The following is a 26969-nucleotide window of genomic DNA, read 5'->3' as shown; positions in this document are numbered from 1 at the left end:
CTCTTCCTGTGTTCTAGATGAAGTTTCAGTGAAGATGAAGATTCTCTTGTTCTGCCACAACTCCAGATTCAGCTCCTCTTTGCTTGGTTTTATTATTTATTTTATGACTTTTTATGTTCACAAGTTGGAAACAGGTAGGAACCTTCACTGCCTCTGCTGCTTCCCATAGGATTTATTTGGGCCCCAAGCCTGCAGTCCCTTACAAATAGGCTTATCTTTATGCCCTGTGAGTAGTCCCATTGAAGTCAATGGAACTAATCCCAGTGTGTAGACATAAGCACAGAACAGGATCAGGGCCGTAGTTGTTTTTTGGCTGTATTTATGTTGTTGCTGGATTATTTGATCTGATCTTGGGGTAATTTGCAGCTCTGTCCGTTCATACCTGTATTTTGTAAAGATTGCCAAGGAGGCCCAGCTCATTGGATGGACACACTTTTACTGCTGAGTAACACAAACCTGTATAATTAAAATTATTGGATTTTTATATTTACAAAAAGGGCCCGTCACTCTCTTTAGTTGCCAATACAAAGCTGAATGAAATCTAGCACACATTCCAAACTGGTCCAATAGTGGATTGGTTGGTTGGTTTGTTTTGTTTTAAAAACACCCTCCTGCCTTCCTAAGCCTTCAGGACTAATAATTCCCCAACACACCTTATCTCAATTGCATCCTGTTCCATCCATTCCCTGCCCAAGACAGAATGGACTGTAGAGGTATCAGACCAGTGGGGTGTTGCATTCTTCTCACCACCATCTCTCTCCCACTAAAACCAGTGGGACTGTTAGACTGAGCATCCCAGCGCTCTTCGCCACTGTCGTATCACATGAGGAGAGAGGTGGTAGCCTGTTCCAAGCCTTAGTGCTTCACATGTCAAAAATCAAACACCTTGAATTGCACCAGAAATATACTGGGAGCCAGAGCAGATCCCAGAGCTCAGGGGTGCAGAATCTTGTTTGAAGATTACAGATTAGCAAGCAAGAGGTGACAGTCTGCAAGAGCTGCCAACTAGTCTTCAGGCAATAAAGGGATTCCTACACTGTGAATCTGAGCACAGAAACTGGTGGGGCCCTGAGGAGCGATTCAAATCCCACTAAAAGTCTTTCCAGTCACGTCAGTTGGATTAGATCAGGTCCCCAACCCCCTAAGAAACTGGAGGAAATTTTACCCTAGTTTACCAGGCCTAATCCTACCGTCTGTGGACACCTCTGCTGGGGTGGCACGATTGAGGGGGCAGAAAAAAATGTCTTGTGTGTCCTGGTATATTTCACAACACAGTGTATGATGATTAGACCTGATCATGCTGCCTCTGCCATTGTCAATTATCACATTTTGTTACCCTGCTCTGCAGGATGAGCACCCAGAATATATACACTTCAGGACACAGAGTGTTCATTCACAGAGCCCTTCACCCTGGTGTTGTAGTGCTCAGCATTTGGTGCTGTCACTGCCATAGCCTGCATTCGATTCCCAGTCCAGGAAGACTAGCTCTTTGCCATAGAGAAATTCTGCAGCCTGTGTTACACAGGAAGTCAGACCAGATGATCACAATGGTCCCTTCTGATCTTTGAACCTATGAAAAAGTTCCCTGAAATATAAAAATGTATAAAACAAGACCTGGCTTGTGTGTGAGACTGATTACATGTATAGGAACTTCTCTCTGAGTTTATTTTCTTTATCCTGGTACATTTCTCAGCTCAGTTTAAAGTGATTGGACCTGAACAGCCAGTCACAGCCATTGTGGATGAGGAGATAGTGTTACTCTGTCACCTGTCCCCCAGGATGAGTGCTGAGAACATGGAGGTGACATGGTTCCGGTCCCAGCTGTCCCCATTTGTGCATCACTATAGTAATGGAAAGGACCAATATGGGCAGCAGATGCCGGAATATCAGGGGAGGACAGAGCTCTTGAAAGATGGTCTCGCCAATGGGAGTGTTGCCTTGAGAATTTTCAGTATCAGACTCTCTGATGAAGGACAGTACAGCTGTTTTGTTCAAGATGATATCTTTTATGGAAGAAGCCCGATTGGAACTAAAGGTGGCAGGTCAGTAGCCTGTATCTGTATTTCCTTCAAGGATGGCTCTGAGTGATTCGAAGGGCTTGTTGACCTTGGGGTTTATTTTTCAGTAACTGCAGCATTTTTTAATAAAAATGGCCCATATCCACATGAAGCTAATCTTCTTCCAAAATACCTGTCCAGTTAGTGCAAACTGGATAATCCACTTTAAAAGCCATGCAAATCCATCTATAACCCCCTGTGCATAGCCAAGCTTTATGACCTCTGCCATCAGCACCATCTTTATAGTAGTGCATGTGTCCATGACAACAGCCCTGACGGCTGATCTACCAACAGCAGATTGTTGACTTGCTGACTGGTAGCGATCAGAGATAGCAATGGCCATGTGCTTCTCCACAAGGAGGGGAACTCTCATGTTGGTGTGATGCTGCAGCAGCACCAAGGTGAGCTCTACACAGCTCTGTAGGAAAGTGCCCTTTGTCAGCTAGACATTCTGTCTCCATTGCTGGTCATCCCAGGACCACTTCACTAGCCTTTCCTATTAGTCAGTACTGGCTTCTGAGCACACAGCGCAGTGCTCAGTCAAGTGAAGTTGCTCCAAGAAAAGTTTTTTTCCACAATTAGAGGCTAAATTGCTTTCTCCTCCTCTTCCTCCACCAAAATCATTGCAGTAGCATGGTGGCTTCCAAAGCCACCTGGTTATGTGATCACAAAAATATGTGCAGCAGCCTTTGTGTGTTCGTGAGTGCCTGGCCCATGGCACACACCAATGTGCCTCCCTCCTCCCCCGCCCCCACTGGCTGACACTATGCAGAATTCCCTTTTTGGTACCATTCATTTCCTCATAGGAACTTCAGTATGTCACTTTTGAAAGTAGGACTTAAATTCCTAATTCAGTTAGGTGACTTTGAACATTTTACCCATGGTCTGTTGCTGAGGTAGAATATTTATTGTATCAAAAGTGAAGTAAATTGGAGAAGGGGCTCCTGAATTATTACGCTTTCTTTATCAATAGTCATCTAATATTTTGGAGGGTGTGGGATGAAGAGAATAAAACAGAGATATAACATCTGATTTCCTGTATTCACATAGTTAAATCTAATGCCCAGGACTGAATTTTAGTTTCCTGCGGTAATTGTCATTATATGAAAACACCCTTCCAACCATAAATAACCTCCTTTATAGTGGAACAGACCTGCACAGACTTCACATTAACTGGAATTAATTGTACAAACTAGCCACATCCATGCCAGTCAAGAATGCCCATTCCTAACCTATGGGCACTAGATACCCCACATTTGAAAAAGAGTACCTAATGATCTGCTGGCCCTGGGACACTCTGGTGTCACCTTCTGGAGATTTATTTTATTCTGGTGAAGGCTACATAAAACTTTGAGGAAGCTTTCATCCTGTGAAAGGCTGTTTTCTCACCAGTCAAGAGGCAGTTCAAGATGGTTACGCTCAAGGAGATGTCCAGATACTTCTCCCCTTCTGCTCTGATAATGTATTTGTAGGTCTAAGTACAGTATATTTAATACAATCAAATAGGAGATATTTCACCTGAAGACACATTTGAAATACATGGTTTATTTTTCTCAGTTTCTTTTAAATCCGTTAGTGCTAAGATCAATTATCAATTAAAGGGGTTCATATAATCCAGAAATGCCATGCTGTGCTCTGTGTAGATCCAGAGATAAAACAATACTGAGGAGAAAAGCTTCCCCTTCCCCTCCATGAAATAATTACAGTTTCTTGTTCATATAGTTTCCTGAGTCCATGAGCACTGGGAATAAATGGGAAGTTTACATTCTTATTCTCTAGGCTGAATATGTGCATAAATCAACATGGATTTATTCATTTGTCTCTAGCTTCAGGCTCTGCACCTCACATCTCTGTTGAGGGTTACCAGGATGGAGGGATCCGACTGGTGTGCCGATCGGCCAGATGGTACCCAGAGCCCGAGGTGCTGTGGAGAGATCTCAAGGGACAGCCCTTACCTTCATCCTCTCACACAAATTCCCGAGAAGTCAGTGGCCTGTATGAAACACAAACTTCTATCATTCTAACAGAACATTCAAATCAGAACTTGTCTTGTTTGGTCAGGAACACCCACCTCAGCCAAGAAAAGGAATCAACATTATTTTATATATTAGGTCAGTAGCCATCAAAAACCCACAAACTATTGTTGTTTTTTCAGCAACATTAAAAAAAGACAGCTGTGGTCAGATGTTGGTTACATGTGTGTTCTCTGACACACACAACATACAACACAGGGCAGCCTTACAATTAAAAACAAATGGCGCCAGAATTCTATTTATAATTGTACAAAATAAGGCATTAACAACTTAGTTATGAAAGCAATGCATTTAAAAAAAAACAGAGAGAGAAATAAAAGAGTTAATAAGCAAATTATTACCTTGTTGTTTAAAACTTTTATTAAAAATTGACAAAAATTCAAATTAAAGTTGCTAAATATGTTGTATTAATTTAGTAACTTAAGGCATTTTCAATTCTTTATATTAACTTTATTTTAAAACCCTGCTATATGGAAATAAAGAAAACCCATGTTTCAAATATTAGTCAGTGGTTAGGATTAGAACCAGAGCCTGCATTTCTGTTGCTAGGCAACCGTATCTTCAAGAAAGTTAGGAGTACTTCCAGTTGTTGCATTCCTGAAGGGTTAAAATAATTAATTTACTGGAATTATTCAAAGTAAAGTTTTTTCCTTGTTTTCTCTTTCTTTGTTGTTCTGTTCTGTTTTCAATTGCTTTATCTTTTGGAGGTTTCTGTAAAAACTATAACTTTTAAAACAAAAAGAGAGCAGAAATGAAGCGGGGGGAAAAAAGGAGAGGGAAGAGCAAAGTAGGAAGGTAGGGAGACCCGAGCCAAGAGAGATTAACTCTATCAAGGTATCTTAAAGTATAGGCAGCAGCAGTAAATTTATCAAACCGAGAAAGGATATAAAGGAAAACTTAAATTGTATGTAAAAATATTTGAGAAAGAAGGTTATATTTTTTTAGCTCTGAGTGAGGTGTGTGGCTCCATGGGTTAAATAATTAAAAATAAAAAAAAAATAAAGCAGTTTGGAACCCACACCCCTGGTTTTTATCCTAGCTCTGAGAGAAGACTGGGGGTCATTACTTGCTCTTGCAAAACCTGCATTCGTTCCCCCAATGTGTGTTGCTTTTATTTGCATGCCAAATGGATTACAGGAGTGCCTTTTTGCTGCAGTTAACTGTTTTTGGGCAACTCCATGTGTTAATGCATCAATTCTAATCTCAGTTTTTCACTTTGAAATCTTTTTTTATTCACTCCCCTGTGATCGAGTCACAGCTTCTGTCTCCTAATGTGCTCCGTGAACTGTTCCATTTTTTTCTTTCATCTGATTTACCAATCCTGTGATAGTATTGTCTGCTACTTTTCCTCCCTCTGCACTTACTTCTCCTGTTCTGACTGGCATCAGTTTAGGTCCTGATTTATTTTTTACCAGAACCTGGCTTTTATTGTACGGTGATGGTTGCACTGCAGTGGCCCCAGTTTAATTTTATAATTTTGCTAGGGCCACCTTTTTCTATTTCTGTCCCCATTCTTCAGGCACAGGGTAGTTACCTGAAGTCCACTGTTGACTACCAATATTTAAAACATGGGTGTGACGTTCCCCTCTGGTGTTATCTGGACCGGTGATCTCCTAGGTCACTCCAATCCTTGACTTTGGGAGCCAGCCTTATCCTGCTCTGCGGTGAGAACCCCCACTCCAGGGCTGTTCATGCACAGCCTCTAGCATGTAAGCTGCTCCTTGGATTGTGCAACTGAAGGACACTAGCCAGTATCTCCGGTCCCAGACACAACCCTAGGAACCTCCGTCTTGCAGTGTCCAGTTATGCCTGCTGGACACTGCAAGCTTATATGAGTTTGTCAATTTAACAAAGAAATTGATCTGCACCAGGCTTGTTATCCCAAGGGGAGTCTCTCACACACTTTAAACCAAACGCACTGCTTCAGGTAGAATAAACAAACAGATTTATTAACTACAAAGATAGATTTTAAGTGATTATAAGTCAAAGCATAACTAGTCGCATTTGGTCAAATGAAATAAAAGCAAAACACATTCTAAGCTGATCTTAACACTTTCGGTGCCCTTACAAACTTAGATGCTTCTCACCACAGGCTTGCTGGTTGCCCTTCAGCCAGGCTCTCCCCTTTGATCAGTGTTTCAGTCGCTTGGTGTGGTGCCTGTAGCTGTAGGTGGAAGAGAGAGGAAGAGCATGGCAAACATCTCTTCCTTTTATCATGTCCTTTCTTCCCTCTTGGCTTTACCACCCTCCCCCCCCCCGGCACCCCCATTCAGAGTCAGGTGAGCATTACCTCATCGCAGTCCCAAACCGACTAAAGGAAGGGGTGACTCATTCGAGAGTCCAACAGATCCTTTGTTGTTGCCTAGGCCAGTGTCCTTTGTTCCTGTGAGGCTGGGCTGGGTTTGTCCCATACCTGCCCTGATGAGGTGTGAACTGCCCCTCTGCTTCTGGAGAGTTTTTGCCTGGGCTTGCCTTAAGCCATGAGGACACATTTTCAGCCTCATAACTATATACATTAAATTACAACCTGTAACATTACTATAACAACAATTACTATAACAATGCTCAGTACACAATGAGCCTTCCGAAGACACCCAACTTGACAAACTTTGCATTAGATACAACACAATCATATTATAAGGATGAACATGGGGGTGCTGGGTGTTCCCTCGAGGTACAGAGCGTCACAGCCTGTCTATGCAAACAAGGTCAGTTTCTGAAGTGTTCTCCCCCACTTCTCTTTTTTGCAGATTCTTTACAGCTGTCTCCAATCTTTTATTTTGTTCCTGTGCTTGCTGTCTCTGAACTGCTTGCTGCCCTGTTACAACAGCAGGAGCATTCCAGGGCTCTGTTACTTCTCTTGCTTCTTTTAACTTTCTTTGTTTCTGTTACTTGCTTCACCAATTTTGTGGCGTGTTGTCTTAACCATTTAACAGCCAGGGCCATAGTTTACAATATTCTCCATTTTTTACTCTTATTTTTCAAGGCTACAGTCTCTGCCCTAGTCTTACAGGTTCCGTTCCAGATTTCTTCCCCACTATATTTTTTAAATTCATATGGAACTCTTTTGCTAGCAACCCAGCGTGTCCTTACCTTATCAAACTCTGTGGGGATTTTCAGGGTGGGGTTAAGGGGATTCCCTAGCATGTAGCCTTCTGCCATGTTAGATCGTGATTCCTACAGAGGACAGCTTGCTTACTTACCAGATCAGCAGTCGGGGCAATATTGTCAGATGTTTGGCTGCATGTGTGTGTTTTCTCTCCATGCTGCACTGGCTCTGGCCAGATAACCTGTACAGCAGGCTCCAATCAAACTATCCAGTAACCACAGACCCATTTAGTAGCAAAGGCACTCGGTCAGGTTTATTGCTGACAAAGCATGGTGCTAATGCCCCGGCTCAATGGTTACAGGTACACTAACACATGTATGCCTGTGACAATGGACCAGCTCAGTCAGTGGCAGGACTTTTTCACTGCCCCCTAGGCTGGACGAAGGGTTAAGGTGAGGTATCCCAACATTTATAGACTGAGACAAACAATCTGGGATAAACAACTTATGTACCACCTTACGTGTTTCATGACACATTTGTTACCTCCCCTTGTACTTTTCTCCTGATTTTTCAGACAAAATATCACTGTTCAGCACTTTTGTCAAGCCATTTTATCGTGTGCTAGGTTGGGGTGTTCTTGTGCTGGCCTGCTGGAATGTGTTTACACATTGTGTGCTTTAGCAATGCTAGCAATATTGGTGCCGATTTCATGTACCAGACACTGACTTTCAGGCAAGCATCTGCTTTTGACAGGGCCTGACTGTTGCTCATAGCATAATTTTTGCTGACTTTGGTTCAGGCCTCAGGCTTTGTACCAGGCCAATGCTTCAAGCTCTCTCTTTCTACTACAACAACAACCAACTGATTAGCTATGTTAAAATGAATCCATAGCAATGAAGGCCACAGTGTGTATTTCAAACAAACACACACACAACTAGAAATCCAGTTAGCTAATGGTGTTATTTCCCCCCCACATACTCACACACACAAAAGCGCCTTGAATGTCAATAGGACTTGTGCACATAAATGGTTTAGCCTTTGTCTACATTAGGAAGATTTTTCCCATAGAGCTCTACCAGCAAAACACTTCTAGTATGAACACAGCTACACTAGCAAAACTGCACTTCAAGAGGGAGATGTTCCTGTGGGTGCTCTACCTCAGGTCAAGGTGCATCCCAGCTCCTTTGATCGGCGATTTCTACAGCAGTACCCCTACGGGCCGTGCACGCTCTGTCCCTGCCTCATGAGCTGTCAGTGTTTGAATAGCATGTGCAAGGCCCGGGCTCCCCAGTTCCTTCTCTACCATCCCTGGCTAGAGATGGAGTTCAGCAGTCCTCTCAGATTTACTCAGAGATAGTTCTGTTTCTCAGTTTAATTTAGATAGTTTAATCATAGAGTTACTATTTAAGAAAATAGTTTAGTTTTTAGAGTTATTTAAAAAAAAAAAAATCTCGGCTACAAACATGCCTGGCTCCCCCAGCTTCAAGAGATGTGCCTCCTGCAATGAGGCCATCCCTATCTCGGATGGTAATTCACAGTGTGTACGCTGTTTGGGGGAGTCTCAGGTACCCCAAAAAGGCATCCACTGTAATAAACCTAAAGTGTGAACCCGCAAGGACAGGGAGCTAAGACTGAAACTGCTCCTCTTAGAAAACTCCCTCAGACCCGTGTCTGACCTTGGCCAGCAAAGCTCTTTAAAACCCTCAAGAAAGAAGGGTAAAACAAAGAAATGGCCAGCTTCCTCCTCCCTCAGGGGCCACTCCTCAGCAAAGAAGTCTCAAATGACTTCCCCCTCACCAGTGCCCGCCGCTCCATGGCTCAGCAGTTTTAACTCTGCAGGCACCTCAGGCACCAACTGTGAGTCGGCTGCTCAGCTTCCTGGTGCCAAGGCTCAGGGTTTTCAGCTGCCCGCTTCCTATAGCTCTCCCTCGGCAACCTTTGACAGCATGGTGCCGAGAGCTGTCACGGGGCCGAGAGCACAAGCAGAGATCGTGGTACCGCTGTTTGATCTTGCGGCACCGCTTTCTCACCCACCACAGCCAACGTTCCCGGCACCAAGCCGCCTCATGTCGCCTGCCTGCCCGACAGTACCCACTTCTGGGGCATCTACTCCTACGGCACAGTATCAGTGGCATAGCCAGCTTCTCAGTGCAGGGGGAGCAACCATAAAAAAGACTCTCCCCTGCCCCCTTGGCTCCTCTTCTGGCCACACCCCTCCTTGGCTCCTCCTCCAGCCGCTCCGCACCACTTCCCCGCTCCTCCAGCCATGCTGCGGCCATGCTGCGCCCCCCCTCGGAGGGGCTCAGTGGTGGGGGGGAGCGGGCGCTGCTCACTTCTCCCAGGGGCTGGGGGAAGCAGAGCAGTGGGGCGGGCAGCAGCTGGCGAGATCCCCTCTCCCCGGCAGCTTCCTGGTTCCCTCGGCCCGTGCGGCCCGGGCAGCCCAGCGTTTTTTTCAAAAGTGGAGCCTGCTGGGCTGCTGCTGGGCTCCTGCAGGCAAGGGGGTGGGGGGGCAGCACAGCCGGATTCCGGAGGAGCCATTGGGGGGGCAGCGGGCATGGCTGGAGGAGCGAAGCGGCCGGCTCCTCGGCCATCGTGCCCCACACTCAGCGTGGCTGCCTCCTGCGGCGGCTCAGGGCTCGGCAGCTGAGCGCTCCGCAGCTGGCAGGCAGATCTCCTCTCCCCGGCAGCTTCCTGCTTCCCTCGGCCCAGAAGCAGGAAGCTGCCGGGGAGAGGGGATCTGCCCGCCAACTGCGGAGCACTCGGCCTCCAAGCCCTGAGTTGCCGCGGGAGGCGGCCACGGTGGCAATGTTCGGGCCGCGCTGAGAGTGGGGCGCGATGGCCGAGGAGCCGGCTCCCTCGCTCTTCTGGCTGCGGCCGCCACCCCCCCCAATGGCTCCTCCGGAGTCTGACCGTGCTGCCCCCACTTGCCTGCAGGACCCCAGTGGCGGCCCAGCAGGCGCTGCTTTTGAAAAATGTACTGAGGGGAAGCAGCTGCTTCTCCTGAACCCCCCTACCTACGCTACTGCACAGTATGCAGCCCCAATGCAACCTTTGGTGCAGCAGATGCCTCTGCAGACTCTGCCTGCACCAACGGCAGCGGCACCAGCTCCACTTCAGTCACCACTCACTCCCCTCACTATCATTCGGCACCTGGTGTCACTGCACCACCTCAGTTTTTACATCCAGGGGACTTAAGAGTGTCACATACCCCTCAATCTCCACTACTCGGCACTGATTTATCACTGGGACATTCAGCACCCTATATGCAGTACTCCCCTACTGCTCCAAGCCTCTCAAGTGGAGAGGAGGAGGAGGAGGAACAGGACGATGACCATATGTTTTCCTCACAATATTCCTCCCAGGTTCGCTTACCTACAAGTGGGAGACACATTATACCGTGCTCCTCCTATCCTTGTGGCTACCCACACTGGTATGGCAACCCCTGGATGGGATCACCTACCCCCTTTCCTGGGTAATGGCCACACTGGGATCCATGGAACTACACCACGGCACAATCGAGCATTCACTGTGCCGCCCGTAGAAAAGCTGTCAGGTGCTCCCCGATGCTTTCTTACACGGATAGGTAGATAAGACCTGAAGTAGTCGCTCCGCCTGCACAGGACATCGCTCCCCATCCTACAGAGATAGCACTGCAGGAGGCCACAGTGCCCCCACCACCTCCCACTACTGATGACCTCCTTCACTTTCAGGAATTATTTAAAAGAGTAGCCAATGAACTCAAGATTACCCTGGAGGAGGTACCAGAAACCCACCACGAACTCACCGACATATTACAAGCTACCACCTCATCCAAAATAGCCCCACCAATTAATAGGGCCATCATGGAACCAGTTAAAATTATCTGGCAGAACCCGGCCATGATAACCCCCACTAGCAAGAGACTGGACCACAAATATTTTGTCCCGCTGAAGGGTTCGGAGTTTCTATTTACTAACCCATCACCCAATTCGCTAGTGGTCGAGGCGGCCAACCAGAAAAATAAGCACCAGCCTTTCCAATTTACCCCATCTGACAATAAGAACAAGAGACTGGACTCCTTTGGGTGCAAAGTGTATTCATCTTCCACTTTGCAATTTCGAGTAGCAAATTACGCAGTGCTCTTAGCAAAATATGACTACAAAAATTATGCTAAAGTAATGCAATTTATTGATAATGTGTTTGAATTGTTGTTGTTTGTCTTCCAAGTGGTGGTGTCTGAGAGCCAATTGATCTCCCGCACAGCTCTTCAGGCCGCCCTCGATGCTGCGGATGCATCCGCCAGATCCACAGCCATCATCATGCAGTGTGCCTCATGGTTTACTTCTTCATCTTTTCCCAAGGAGTTACAGAGCACTGTCGAGGATCTTCCCTTCGATGGGGACAAGCTCTTCACCTCGAGGATCTTCCCTTCGATGGGGACAAGCTCTTCACCTCTACAACCAATGAGGTCCTCCATTTCATGAAAGAATCAGGTGCTATCTCAGATCTTTAGGCATCCAGCCACCTGCCACAAAAAAGAGGCAGTACAGATATCAACCATACCAATGGCCACGCTGCCATGCTTTTGCACAAAATCAACATTTCAGACAATATGATACGCAGCAACAACAACACCATAGACCCAGAACCCAACGACGTCACCCTCCACAAACTACGGCGACCCACCCTCCTGCCTCAAACAAACAAATTTGAAGCCTTGGTCAGGGGTATAGAAAACCTCCCACCCTCTTCAGTGTCGATTTCAACCATCCATTTCTTTGGATACCATCTGTGCCCGTTCCTTGCCAATTGGGAAGCCATCATTACGGACAGATGGGTCCTGGAAATGATCAGATCAGGTTATGCCATCCCCTTCCTTTCCATACCCCCCACCCACCCTCCCACCCCATCCCTCTTCAGGGACCCCTCTCACGAACAGTTGTTCCATCAAGAGGTACAACACCTCATGCAACTAGGAGCGATAGAGCAGGTACCAGCTCAACACAGAGGGAAAGGGTTTTACTCCCACTACTTCTTGACAGAAAAGAAAAACAGTGGATGGCGCCCTATCCTCGATCTTTGACGTCTAAATAAGTTTGTCAAGAAACAGAAATTCCGGATGGTTACTCTACCAACGATAATTCTGATGCTGGAGCAGGGAGATTGGTTTTCGACCCTCGACCTCCAAGATGCATATTTCCATATCACTATCAACTCTGCCCATCAACGTTTTCTCAGATTTGCCGTGGGAATGGAACACTACCAATACAAGATCCTGCCCTTTGGCCTTTCCACTGTCTCATGTGTCTTCTCAAAAGTGCAAGCAGTCGTAATAGCACATCTCAGAAAGAAAGGGTTCCTCATTTTTCCTTACCTGGATGATTGTCTCCTCAAGTCCCCCACTCACTTGGAGGTGATCCGAGCAACTTCTGCAACTGTGCACTGCTTCCACACCCTGGGTCTGCAAATAAACAGAAGCAAATCTACCTTACGACCTACCCAACAAACCAAGTTCATCGGGGCACACCTCGACTCCACCATGGGTCTTGCCTCTCTTCCCCAGGACAGATTCCACACAACGGGTACCCTAATTACCTAGATACATGCTACCCTGCAGGTTACAGTCTGAGATTCCCTGCAGCTGTTAGGGCACATGGCCGCTTCCACATTCGTGGTCCCAAATGCCCGCCTGTACATGCGATGCCTTCAGGGGTGGCTAGCCATGGTATACAAACCAAATATTCACAGATTAAACAAATTGCTAACTATGCCTCTGAAAGTCAAGGACTCGCTCCTCTGGTGGACCTCTCCTATCAACATCTGTGCCGGGATTCCCTTCTGACAAGAGCTCCCTTCACTGACCATCACTATAGATGCATCTCTCACAGGATGGGGAGCGCACATGGGTCACCTCACCACTCAGGGCCTCTGGTCCTCTATGGAAACCAAACTTCATATAAATCTACTAGAGCTCCAAGCCATACGCAATGCCTGCCTCCATTTCCTTCCCATTATACAGAACTGCAGAATTCAGATCATGACACACAACATCGCATGCATGTTCTATGTGAACAGATGGGGGAGCCCAGTCCCACTCCCTCTGCACAGAGGCGGTAAAACTATGGAATTGTGCCTTCAACACAATATCCATATCTCCGCCTCATACTCGTCCAGTTCTCAGAACACCACCGCAGACGAACTCAGTTGATCCTTCCCCATAGAGCATGAGTGGGAACTCAACAATGCCATTCTATCCACCATTTTCCAGACCTGGGGTTATCCCCAACTAGATCTATTTGCCACATCAATAAACAAAAAAATGCCCGACATTCTGCTCCAGAGTCGGCCGGGGGAAACACTCTCGAGGAGACGCCTTCATGCTTCCATGGACCGACACTCTCATGTATGTGTTTCCACCAAAACCTCTGTTGAACAGAATAATACAGAAGATAAGAAAGGACAGATCCAACATCATTCTAATAGCCCCATCGTGGCCCAGACAACCATGGTATCCCTTCTTCATGTGGATGTCGGTCAAGCCACCGATTCTCCTTCCCCCTCCTCAGCAACCTCCTATCACAGCACAGGGGCCAGCTATTTCATCCTGACATACAGCGATTCCACCTGAGGGCCTGGCTAATCAATGCTTCTCTAATGAGGTATTAGCATGTTCTGAACAAGTACGGACAGTCCTACTACACAGCAGGACACACACCACGCGCACTACTTACCTACATAAATGGAAGAAGTTCACATCTTGGTGTACGACCAAACAGGCCTCCCCAGTTTCCGCTCCACTCCCACTGATACTGGATTACCTTAAAACATCAGGTCTCTCCGCGAGTTCCCTCAAGGTCCACCTCGCGGCAATCACCACATTTCACCATAAGATTGACAACACTACGGTCTTTGCCCATCCAGTAACCAAAAGGTTCCTGAAGGGCATCCAAACATTATATCCAGACGTAAAACCACCTGCTGCGCCCTGGGACCTCCACCTAGTCCTCAAAGCCCTGATGGATAACCCCTTTGAGCCAATGGCTACCTGCTCCCTTCTCCACCTATCCATGAAGACTGCCTTGCTGATAGCAATCATGTCTGCCAGACAAGTAGGAGAAATGGGAGCACTCATGGCAGAATCTCTGTATACCACATTCTTCCGTGATAAGGTCACACTCCATACACATCCGAAGTCCCTGCCTAAGCTATCTCTATCCAGAGACTCTCCAAATGGATTGCAGACTGCATATGTTTCTGCTACCAACTGAAGAACATACAACCTCCTACATCAATTAGAACACACTCTACTAGAGCTGTCTCCACTTCCACTGCCTTTCTCCATATGCAGGGCAGCTACCTGGGCATCAAACCTTACCTTCGCCAATCATTACGCTTTCATGCACACAGCAGCATCCGACACCAGGATGGGTAGAGCTGTCTGGTCAACAGCCTTCTTACCTGATTCGAAGTCCCAACCATCCTAAGGGATACTGCTTTTCAGTCACCTGAAGTGGAGCACCCACAGGGACATCTCTCGAAGAAGAAGAAGAGGAGGAGGTTACTCATCCTGTGCAGTAACTGACGTTCTTCAAGATGAATGTCCCTGTGGGTGCTCCACTATCCGCCCTCCTCCCCTCTACTTCAGAATCTGGAACACACTCCGTTGTAGAGAAGGAATTGAGGAGCCCGGGCCATGCATGCGTTATTCAAACACTGACAGCTCATGAGGCAGGCACAGCGCGTGCGCAGCCCATAGGGGTACTGCTGTAGAAATCTCCGATCAAAGGTGCTGGGACGCATCGTGACCTGATGTGGAGCACCCACAGGGACACTCATCTCGAAGAACGTCAGTTACTGCATAAGGTGAGTAACCTCCTCTTATGACTTATAACTGACATAAACAATACTCGTGTGTAAGGGTATGTCTACACTACCCATGTTACAGTGTGGCTGCAGCAGCACTGCGACATGGGCAGTGTAGACATGCTTTATTAAAAAAAAACAAAAAAAAAAAAAACCAAACCACCCTAAACGAGCGATGGTAGCTTTATCGCTGGGAGCGCAGCTCCCGGGATAAAGTGCTGCCTATACTGGCGCTTTTCAGCGCTAAAACTTTTGTCGCTCAGGGGTGTGTTTTTTCACACCCCGAATGACAAAAGCTTTAACGCTGAAAGTGGCAGTGTAGACACAGCCTTAGTGCAGTTTTTCCAGCATAACTGTGACTGCACTAGGGCTTCTGTCAGTATAACTATGTTGATAAAAAAAATCATATCCCCAACTGACATAGCTATGCTGGCAACATGTTTTTGTATTATAGACTAGACATTATGCATTTCTGAAATTCCCACCTATACTATATAGGCAGTAGAGGAATCTAGTTATTTTTCCCTTATGTCATTTCTGGTAGAGAAATATTGACCTGTCTGAAGAATGTGTTATGTCCCACTTGCTTTCTTTGACTTAGGAGATTTTGTATATATCATCCTAAACCTTTAACTGTATTTGAATGAACAGTAATCAGAAGGCACAGTAGACAAACAGCCAAACATTCTCCCCACTCTTACATAAATCTATGATTATTAGATATCCTATTGACCATTTGGGGATGGGGGACAACACTTAACTCATTTGCGAGACTCAACCCCAATGGAAATCTTTTTGTCCCATTAAAAAGCAACAGAGGGTCCTGTGGCACCTTTGAGACTAACAGAAGTATTGGGAGCATAAGCTTTCGTGGGTAAGAACCTCACTTCTTCAGATGCACTTCTTCTTGCATCTGAAGAAGTGAGGTTCTTACCCACAAAAGCTTATGCTCCCAATACTTCTGTTAGTCTCAAAGGTGCCACAGGACCCTCTGTTGCTTTTTACAGATTCAGACTAACATGGCTACCCCTCTGATATTTGTCCCATTAAAGTCAATGGCAAAACTCTTAGAGTTCAGTGGGACCAAGATTTCACCACTATCTATCATTTCTTAAATCTTTGACTGCAAATAGTAATGATCACAGCTCACCACCTGCCTAGCTATTATCAGGTTGCATCATTGCAGAGATGAGTTTTGAGGAGAGACTGGAAGGAAGACAAGAGGCTTTATGAATTTTGACTGGAGCTTTCCCCACTCATAAGGAGTGGCATGTGTGAAAGCACAGAATACCTTGCTGAAGAAGTAGAGAACTGGGGGATTGAGGTTGGCATCACTGGAAGTGAAACTGGAAATTGACCTTGTGATGGTATACTGGGTTGGGTAGGTGGGGTGGGCTAAACTGGAGAGCTTTGTAAGTGAGGACAGGAAGTTTGAGTCTGATGCATTGGAAGAGGAGAGCCAATGGAGGGATTTAAACAGGCTGATAATATAGTCTGTGTGATGAGATCTTAATAGTGGTATTTTGCATTGATTTGATTGGAAGGGGGAGCACTGAAGCTGGGGAGGAAGAGATTACAGTAGTGAAGATGTGGGGTGATCAAGGCTTAGACCAGAATTTGGCAGCGAGGGCAGAGAGAAAAGGTCAGACCTTGGAGATATTGTATGGGAAGAAGTGGTGAGATTTAGACATGAGGTTTAAACAAGAGGATCACAAGTAATGAATAGCTTCCTGCACAGTAGTTTGGATGAATTGTGATTATGATTCATTGAAAGATTTGGGGGAAATAGTGGATTGACAGGCAATTTTTTCAGCAACCTGGCAATTTCTGAGTGTTCTTTAACATTGAAAGCCTTGTTCTCCCCTGGTAGAACACCACTCTGATCAACGACTTTAACCCTTCAACATTCTGATCCATGGTCATTACTATTGCTAGTGGCAGTATTACATTAGATTCCTCATGTGAGATAGTAGCCCTGCTTTGCTGAGCACTGCACACAAAAAACACATAGTGACAGTTGGTTCCTGCTACAAAGAACAGGCATCTAAATAATCAAGACCCCAAAAAGACTGGAGAGGAAATGGAGCCACAGAGAGGGGAAAGGACTTGTCCAAGGTCACACAGCAGGTCACCAGCAAATCTGGGACTGGAACTCAAGTCTCACAAGTCCCATCTCACTACCTGAAGGACTGGAGAGTGTTGCCTCTCATTGTACAAGAAGCAGCAAATCAAACCAGGCTCACTTATACACCAATGTACAAATTTGATGTCTGTCTTGGTTGGAGTCACTTTTAATAGCTGTTTCTAGTGTTTTATGCAGTGCTGATGGGGCCATACTTCCTCCCTTGTTTTAGACTAGTCCCACAGGGGTAGGCATCATATGAAATGGAGTCATTTGGTTTTTGTCCCTGCTTACAAAGTAATGAGTCGTTCTGGGATTTTGTTTTTCAGATCCTTTTTTCCCAAAGGTGAATCCCTGGATGGTGGCGATGTGTGTGATCCTGGTGGTTTTGTTTGGTTCCTTTGTCCTTAGTGCTTACCTCTTCAAAATCAAAGGTAAATTTAGAAGCAGGAAATACAGTGTAATTAGCAAGACATTTTCTTTTTTTAAAAAAATGAATACAGTAAACGATTTGATACTGGCCAGACGTGATGGGAAGCGTGTAACTGCACCACCTCCCAGCAGTGCAGGGAAGAAAATGCTACTAAGATTCCCCTTTTGTGCAGGGGGGTGGTAACCTGCACCAGTCTCTGGCTCCAGCACAGAGGACGTCTCCACCAGTACCTACCTGCAGCATTGTAGGATGGAGTGAAAGCTCAGTCCACTGTCCGCTGCTCTTTGCTCATTCCCCACCCACCTTTGCAGTGGTGCATATTGTGCCAGCTGAGCCTCCCTCAATCCAATGCACACAGCAAGGATCCAGGGAGCCCATGCATGAAACTAAGGAGGTTTCATTTCCCCCTTACTCTCTTGTGTAGGGGTGTTGTGCAAGATACAATCTTGTCCTAACTGCAGAAGACCATGATATTTCCATTTATGGAGAGAGAGAGAGAGAGGTATGGAATTGGAAGGAGGAGAAAATTAGGCAACAAGGCTGAATCAGAAACCCAGATCAAAGCAGTTATATCTGCATCTTGCTCAGTCTTCTGTCTTCTGGGGTCACTTATGTCTGTCTCATTTCTCACAAGACTCTGCAAAGCCTAGGCCTGGCCCTGATATCTATTAGTTAGTTAGTATCTATTATAAGTGGCAGATTAGCCACTGGGCCAACAGGGCCGTGCCCAGGGGCCCTGACCAATTGGGGGGCCTCAGAAAAATGGGTGCCCCCACACCCTGACCTGCTCTGTCCACTCGCCTGGCCCTCCTGCCGGGGAGTGCGGTTGGAGTGCGGGGGCTTCCCCCGCTCCACCCACCCGGCACTCCTGCCAGGGAGCAGGGGAACCCCTCATGCCCTGACCCTGCTTCCTGGTAGGAGCGGCGGGCGGGCGGAGCGGGGCAAGCCCCCGCACCACAACCCTGCTCACTGGCAGAAGTGATGGGTGGGAGGGTGGGGCGGGGCAAGCCCTCATGCCCCGACCCCATTTCCCCAGCAGGAGCTCTGGGGGAAGTGGGGAGACTGAAGGAGGAAGGGGTGGGGAGGGGCCCCACTTACTCTGGCCCAGGGCCCCACAAAACTCTAATCTGCCTCTGCCTCTCCCCTGGCGTTTAGGGCAGTGACGAAGCTCTTCCACTCCTGTCTGTTTCTGGCAAGTCTTTCCATGGTTCCCCAGCTGTGCCCCATGTTTTTCAGCTCAGCTTCCACAGCTCTTCGCCATGTTGTTTCCAGGTGACCTCATTTTCTCTTGCCTTCGGGTGTCCATCTAATTGCTATTCTGGTGATGGAATCAGTTTCCATCCGAAGCACACGGCCAGTCTATCTCCAATGCCTCCTGGTAATGATGGTGCTCATATCTTCTTGGCTGCATGGTGTGAATAGGTCTTGGTTTGAGATTGTTCTGGGCCAAAAGATACAGAGAATTTTTCTGAGGCAGGTTGTATGGAATGAAGACAGTTTGGACACGTCATACTTTGTCATTCCCCAGCATTCTGCACTATAAGGTAGTGTTGGAAGTATGCAGCTCTGATAAATTCTGAGTTTGGTTTTGGTGTTGTATTTTGATGATTTCCAGACTGTATTCAAGCTCCTGAAGGTGTTCTTGGCTTTATTGATTCTATTCTGGATATCCTTGCTTGTTCCACATCCTAGCTGATGGTGCTGCCCAAGTATGTGAATGTTTCTACATTGATGAGAACATGATCTTCTATCCATATTGGTGATGGTGAGGCAATATTAATGGTCCGGATATCTGTCTTATTGTGGTTGATTTGCTGGCTGAATGTGTTGAGTTGGATTGTTTTTTCTTGTATATGGTTTTGACTATGTGATAGGAGAGAGAGATCATCTACGAAGTCTAGGTCTTCAAGGGATGAAAAGGGTGTCTATCTGATGCCTCTTGGCATGTCTTCTGTTTTACGCTGCATTATCCAGTCAATGGCAATATTGAAGAGGATTGCAGACATGACACTCCTGACTTACTCCTGTTTTGACTTCAAAACTGAGCTCACTGTGATCAACACTGCATGTAAAGTTGGAATAGAAGCTTTTAATGATGTTGATTATACGGAGAAGAATTCCATATGCCCCTAGAATGTGCCATAGGCTGGTCCTGTGAATACTGTCAAAGACCTTTTCAAAGTCTCTGAAGTTTATGTAGAGTTGCCGTTGCCATTCTAAGCATTGTTCTATTATGTTTTGTAGAGTGAGTATCTGTTCTATGCATCCATGCCCTTTCTGAAAACCAGCTTGCTCTTGTAGGTGACCTTGTTTGTCCCTAATGAGTGTGTTTGTTGGTGTCTGCCGTTTGCCACTGATAAGCTGCATCATTTTTTAGATGGTTCCTTGTTCACAACAGGCAGCTGCATCCTCTGCTTGTATTGCCAGATTATCAATATAGTGTTGTTTGTCCACTCTCACAAGGCGTTTGACCTCCCATTGTGCCTTGCTATATTGCTCATAGTGTTTGTCCTTTAGCTTCTGAGATTTTGTATCTAAAACTTTATTCTTCAGGGCTCATCTAGTTTCTATGGCATTCTATGTGTTGGGTGTAATCCACTCTTTTCTTTTCTTCTGCCTGTAGCCTAAACAGGCGTCACTGCTCTGTTTATAGATTGTTGTTGCTTTGCCCCAGTTCTTGTTGATCTCCTCATCTGCATTCCACTCCTCTTCATCCAGGTCTGCAAGTGCCTGAAACCAGTTCTTTAACTACAGAACGAAGTCTTTCTGTATTTCAGGGGACTTTAGCTTGTCAACGTCATAACATCTATGTTTATGTTGTTTGGTGGACCCACAAGTCTCAGTATTAGCTTGATGGGGGCTGTTACAAGGTGGTGGTCACCTCCAACGTCTGCTCCCCTTGTCACTTTCACTTCTGTCAGTGAACATCGCCATTTGCCATTGATCATTCATCATATGGTCAGTCTGGTTCTTATTGCTACCATTGCGTACAGATGTGGTCTCCTCATCTCAAAAAAGATATACTGGCACTAGAAAAGGTTCAGAAAAGGGCAACTAAAATGATTAAGGGTTTGGAAGAGAGGAGAGATTAAAGAGGCTAGGACTCTTCAGCTTGGAAAAGAGGAGACTAAGGGGGGATATGATAGAGGTATATAAAATCATGAGTGATGTGGAGAAAGTGGATAAGGAAAAGTTATTTACTTATTCCCATAATACAAGAACTAGGGGTCATCAAATGAAATTAATAGGCAGCAGGTTTAAAACAAATAAAAGGAAGTTCTTCACGCAGCGCACAGTCAACTTGTGGAACTCCTTACCTGAGAAGGTTGTGAAGGCTAGGACTATAACAAAGTTTAAAAGAGAACTGGATAAATTCATGGTGGTTAAGTCCATTAATGGCTATTAGCCAGGACGGGTAAGGAATGGTGTCCCAGCCTCTGTCTGTCAGAGGATGGAGATGGATGGCAGGAGAGAGATCACTTGATCATTGCCTGTTAGGTTCACTCCCTCTGGGGCACCTGGCATTGGACACTGTCGGTAGACAGGATACTGGGCTAGATGGACCTTTGGTCTGACCGGGTACGGCCTTTCTTATGTTCTTATGTTCATTTGGAGAGCACCATGTCAGCTTGTGAATTTCACAATACTGAAATAGAGTTCTGCGGATGACTAAGTCATTCATATTGCAGAAATCTAAAAGCCTCTCTCCATTTTCATTCATGGCTCCACACCCATGTCTTCCCATTGCTCTGTCCTTGTTTGTGTTGTCCTTACCGACCTTGGCATTCAGGTGTCCCATGACAATAGGTGTAATGTAGAATTTGTCCTTTGCTTCTTCATCACTGTCATTTGTCAGAGCATAGCACTGAATCAGGGTGATATTATTATGTTTCTCTTTCAGTCTGGCTCTCATAAGTCTGCTGCTGATGGACTTCCACTCCTCTCCCTTCTTCAAAAGGATAACAACACCCTCATGGTGTTGTCCATCATCCCATCCAGAATACAGCAAAGTTTCTCCTGAGGCTGTTGTTACTCTTCCTGATCCCATCTATCTGCTCTCACTGACACTCAGGATGTGTAAGCTGTAGCGTCTCATCTCTGCTGTGACCTGAGCTAGCTTCCCCATTTCATATATTGTCCGTACATTCTAAAAACCAAGTTTATTTTTGTCTTTGTGTTGAGCATTTCAGTCTTCTTGCCACTGGCTTCCTTTTAGCTTTCGCCACTGGCAGTCATACGGGTCATTGACTCCTGAAGGCCATCACACACGGTAATAGTTGATTTCTCCGCCACTGTTTCCATTACATATTTTGTTTTTTACGGGACAGGATTGTTAGCCCTGTGCCTAACCCCCAACTTGGAGGACCAGGGTGTTTGTTTTTGTCTGGTCCCTCCCCCACAGACCAATCTGGCATAGTTGAACCTGCCAGGAGTAAAAAGCCCCCATCGGCACAAACTCTGGGGATTGTTAGAGCACACAAGCTGTCCCGCCACGACAAGGCAGAGACACCAGATGCCTGATATCTATACTTAAAATAATTTTTTGCTAATAAAGTGCAATGCACTCTCATGCTACATTGGTGCTCCCTGTGGAATATCCAATAGAGTAAGTAAATAATCAATGAGGAAAAGCCATCGCAGCCATTTGGCAAGTCTCAGTCTTTCTCTTTGCATAAGTCAAATTCTGTACACAATTGTATCCTCGTAGCAGGGTGGTGGTGGTGGTGTTTTCCTGTTCTTTTGGAAGATTTACTATTCAATTTAACATTTTTTAAAGCAGGGGAAGCCTAAATCTGAGAAATTTCACATCAAAAGATAATAACAACAACCAAAAAAGGGGGCTTTGTATAGAAATTACCTCTTAGGTCAGATGATCTGCTGGTAGAAATCAAAATAACTCTCTTGAAATCAGTGGAGCTGGACTAATTTACACAAGCCCAGACCCACAAAAGGACCCAGTTTTGGGTGTTCCAACATTGAGCATCACACCACCAAACTTTTAGGTGCCTAGAAGATCACTGGAACAGCACTGTGATCCACAAAGCCTGAGTAAGGTGTCTCTGGTCCTTCTACAATGCATGCAGGGAGATAGGCACCTTAGAATGGGATCCACAAAAGCCAGCATGCTAGATGGGGAGCCACCTAGGCCAGCCAATGGGAGATGCCAATGAGAGGATTGTATCCTAAGCCCCGCCCTTCTCACAGAGTTTGGTGCTTAAATCCAGGCTGCAGGGAGGTGCCTAGCTCTGCTCGCTGACCACAGGCAGGAACCCCTCTCCTGGAGTCAGGTGGCTTAGGCACCAAAGCCATTTCTTGTGAGAATGAATGAGAGGCCTGCCTAGCTCACTTTGGGGGAGCAAAGTTGAAAAGGGATTAGCTCTCTATATAGCCTAATGCTTAGGAGCCAAATGAATTATACTGAGCACCTTGCAGAGAGACAGCCCAAGAGTGCTGAAAGCAAGCTCTGACTCACAACGATGGTGTGGCTTAGCATAAGCTGCTTTGGCTCTAGCAGTTGAGTACCAGCCAGGCCCTGTGAGTTTAAATCCAACCATTGGCAGAAATCAGAAGACACCTTACTATAATAGGGTGTTTTATTTTGGGAAAATGTAATCTGAGTGCATCAGAATCCTCAGAGGTTGCTCAGATATTTTTGAAAAGAAAATAAATTCCACATGCAAATAGTTGCTGGGGAGGAGTGGGAATTAGGGAGCAGAGGAGTAGTGGGTAATAAGGGGAAAGAGGTTTGGAGCTGCACTGAGGGGAGAAGGGGTTATGGAAAGGGGGTTAAACTCACTGACAAAAACCTTTCTTAAAGCAGTTAAGGTTGCCTAATGGATCACTTAATGATTACCTGTTCTGTTCATTCCCTCTGGGGCACTTGGCCATGGCCATCATCAGAAGACAGGATACTCGGCTAGATGGATCTTTGGTCTGACCCAGTATGGAGTTCTTATGTTCTTAAATATGAAATTGCAGATCTGTTAACTGTGGGATATAACTTATCACTTAAATCAGTCTCTGTACCAGATAGCTAATGTAATGCCGATTTTTTTTATTATTATTTTATTATATTTTTTTAAGAAGCTCCAAAGGCAATCATGGGCCTGTGAGTCTAACTTCAGAATGAGGCAATTTGGTTGAAACTATAGTAAAGAACAGAATTATCAGACACCTAGAAGAACATGATATGTTGGGGAAGTGTCAATGTGACTTCTGTAAAGGGAAATCATACCTCACCAATCTACTAGAATTCTTTGAGGTTGTCAACGAACATGTAGAGAAGGGTGATCCAGTGGATATAGTGTACTTGGACTTTCAGAAAGCTGTTAACAAGGTTCCTCACCAAAGGCTCTTAAGCAAAGTAAGCAGTCATGGGAAAAGAGAGAAGGTCTTTTCATGGATCAGTAACTGGTTAAAAGATAGGAAACAAAGGGTAGGAATAAATTATCCGTTTTCAAAGTGGAGAGAGGTAAATAGCGGGATCCCCCAGTAATCTGTACTGGGACCAATATTGTTCAACATATTCATAAATGATCTGGAAAAAGGGATAAATAGTGAGGTGGAAAAGTTTGCAGATGATACAAAATTACTCAAGATAATAAAGTCCAAAGCAGACTGCAGAGAGTTGCAAAGGGATCTCACAAAGTTGGTGACTGGGTGACAAAGTGACAGATGCAGTTCAATGTTGATAACTGCAAAGTAATGCACATTGGAAAACATAATCCCAACTATACATACAAAATGATGGGATCTAAATTAGCTGTTATCACTCAAGAAAGAAATCTTGGAGTCATTGTGGATAGTCCTCTGAATACATCTGCTCAATGTTCAATGGCAGGTAAAAAAAAAAAAAAGCTAACCAAATGTTAGGAAGCATTAGGAAAGGGATAGATAATAAAACAAAAAACATCATAAAGCCACTATATAAATCCATGATACACCTTGAATAGGACGGGCAGTTCTGGTTGCCCCATCTCAAAAATAGATATATTAGAATTGGAAAGGGTAAAGAGAAGGACAAACAAAAATGATTACGGGTCTGGAACAACTTCCATATAAGGAGAAAGTAAAAGTATTGGGACTGTTCAGCTTGGAAAAGAGACTAAGGGAGGATATGATAGAGATCTATAAAATCATGACTGGTGTGGAGAAAGTGAATAAGGAAGCGTTATTTACCCTTACACATAACATAAGAACCAGAGGTCACCCAATGAAATTAATAGGCAGCAGGTTTACAACAAGCAAAAGGAAGTACTTCTTCACACAATGCCCAGTCAACCTGTGAAACCTGAAGGAAAACTGGGTTGAAAAAAGAATTAGATAAATCCATGGAGGATAGGTCCATCAATGGCTATTAGCCAAGATGGTGAGAGATGCAACCCCATGTTCTGGATGTCCCTAAGTCTCTGACTGTCAGAAGCTGGAAGTGGACGACGGGATGGATCACTTGATAAATTGCCCTGTTCTGTTCATTCCCTCTGAAGCATCTGGCACCAGCCACTGTCAGAAGACAGAAAACTGGGCTAGCTGGACCATTGGTCTGACCAGGAAGGCCATTCTTGTGTTCCTATGTGGGTGATCAAAGGAAAGAGGTGTGTGTGTACTTGGAAGAGATCCAGTATGCCTCATGTTCGTGCTGTCTGATGTGGGTATGTCAGCAGGAGGGCACAGGGGTCTTCTTGCCATGGGGATTGTCAGCTGTTAGGTGGGAGATGAATGTGGTCTGTGAATTTAATGAAGGGAAATGAAAATATAATGTCAGTTGGCATTGTGTGCATATGGGTGAACGGATTGTTAAAGAGGTTGAAGGGGCTATAAAATTTAGCAGATGTGGTGTTCTTTCTGTGGAGTCGGTGAGGTGTTTGAGTGTAGGGCTGGTGTGAGTAGCTCCTGTTCGGTACAGGGAGCAGGCAGAGTGTGAGTCTGGGTATTGTGGGTGTACTGAAGTATCACTTAAAAGGAGCAGAGTTCAGGTTGTGTGGGCTTGTACCTTTACTCTGTATTCCCAGCTTTTCCAAAGCTTCAGTTTTGCTGAACTCAATGTTCTGGAAGGACACAAGACACCATAGGCGCCAACTTTTCCTGGCGCCGGTAGGTGCTCGACCCCGCCACTACCCCCAGCCCCGCCCCAACTCCACCCCTGCCCCGCCCCCATTCCAATCCCTTCCCCAAAGTCCCCGCCCCAACTCTGCCCCCTTCCTGCCCCTATTGGACCCCTTCCCCAAATCCCCGCCCCGGCCCCGCCTCTTCCCGAGCGTACTGCGTTCCCCCTCCTCTCCCTCCCTCCCAGCGCTTGCTGCAGCGAACCAGCTGTTTTGCGGCGGGAAGCACTGGGAGCTAGAGGGAGAAGTGGAGCCGCAGCGTGCTCAGGGGAGGAGACGGAGGTGAGCTGGGGTGGGGAGTTGCCCGTGGGTGCAGAGCACCCACCAATTTTTCCCCGTGGGTGCTCCAGCCCCGGAGCACCCACGGAGTTGGCACCTATGCAAGACACCACCAGCCTTAACTTTGGGTTAAAGAGTTTTTGGCACTGAATATTAGTACTGACACAGACCAATGTTATAGACAAGAGAAGGGGAAAGCATAAAGTTTTAGTAATTCTAAAACATTCAGGGGAAACTTAGAGACTCTTCGTGTGACATGCTGGAGTGTGTGCAGTGGCTCTGAAGCTTGACCCATAGCACACAGCCTATGTAGGCACTGAGTGGTACAGAGGGCTTTGCATTAGGCCTGCACAGCATAGGTGAATTTCAGCCATCACGTGTATAATCCTTTACCAGTAGGATTTCCAAGGATGCCTAAGTGATGTCGGGGTCATTGGGACTTCTGCCCCTTAGTTACTTCAGTAATTTTGCAAATCTCACCGTGAATGTATATCCCTGGAAAGAGAAGCTCCTCAACTAATCATTGATCCATTTTTGTTTCTTTTTTAGAGAAACAAGCAGTGGAACTTCGTAAGTGTCATTCTCCCTCTACCTACATGTAAAACCTTTTGTACAAAGGTGTATCCTTATAAAGGTGCTTTGTTCATGTAGGGGGTTTGTTTTGTTTTGTCATGTTTATAATATAACTTTAAAAAATAATAGAGGTCTTGGGCTAAGTATGAGAATTCTAACACCAAAAGGTAATTTGAAATAACATTCTGAGGAATAAAAAAATACAGGGACTTTGAATGGAAATGATGGCTCAGCCTTAACTTTAATTCTGAAAATGTAATGAAATAAAATGGAGTAACAGGATGAATATCATCTTTTGGTAAAGACATGAAGATTTGTGAAGGATATAGTTATATGATTATTAATTAAAAAAAATAGAAAATGCCCTATTGTTAACATAAGAAACCTTCTTTCCCCCTATTCTTGTACATTTTTTAGAATAACCCCCATTCCCATTGAAGTCAATGGAAGATATGTCATTGATTTCAATAGTAGGA

General features: G+C 45.6%; 1 pseudogene; it reads left to right on the top strand.

Annotated features, from left to right (window-relative positions):
* Positions 1 to 26969, top strand: LOC117887217 (annotated as a pseudogene).

This window comes from Trachemys scripta, chromosome 14 (assembly GCF_013100865.1).
Source record: "Trachemys scripta elegans isolate TJP31775 chromosome 14, CAS_Tse_1.0, whole genome shotgun sequence".
In the NCBI taxonomy this organism is placed as follows: Eukaryota; Metazoa; Chordata; order Testudines; family Emydidae; genus Trachemys; species Trachemys scripta.
This window is presented reverse-complemented; position numbering and strand designations above follow the sequence as displayed.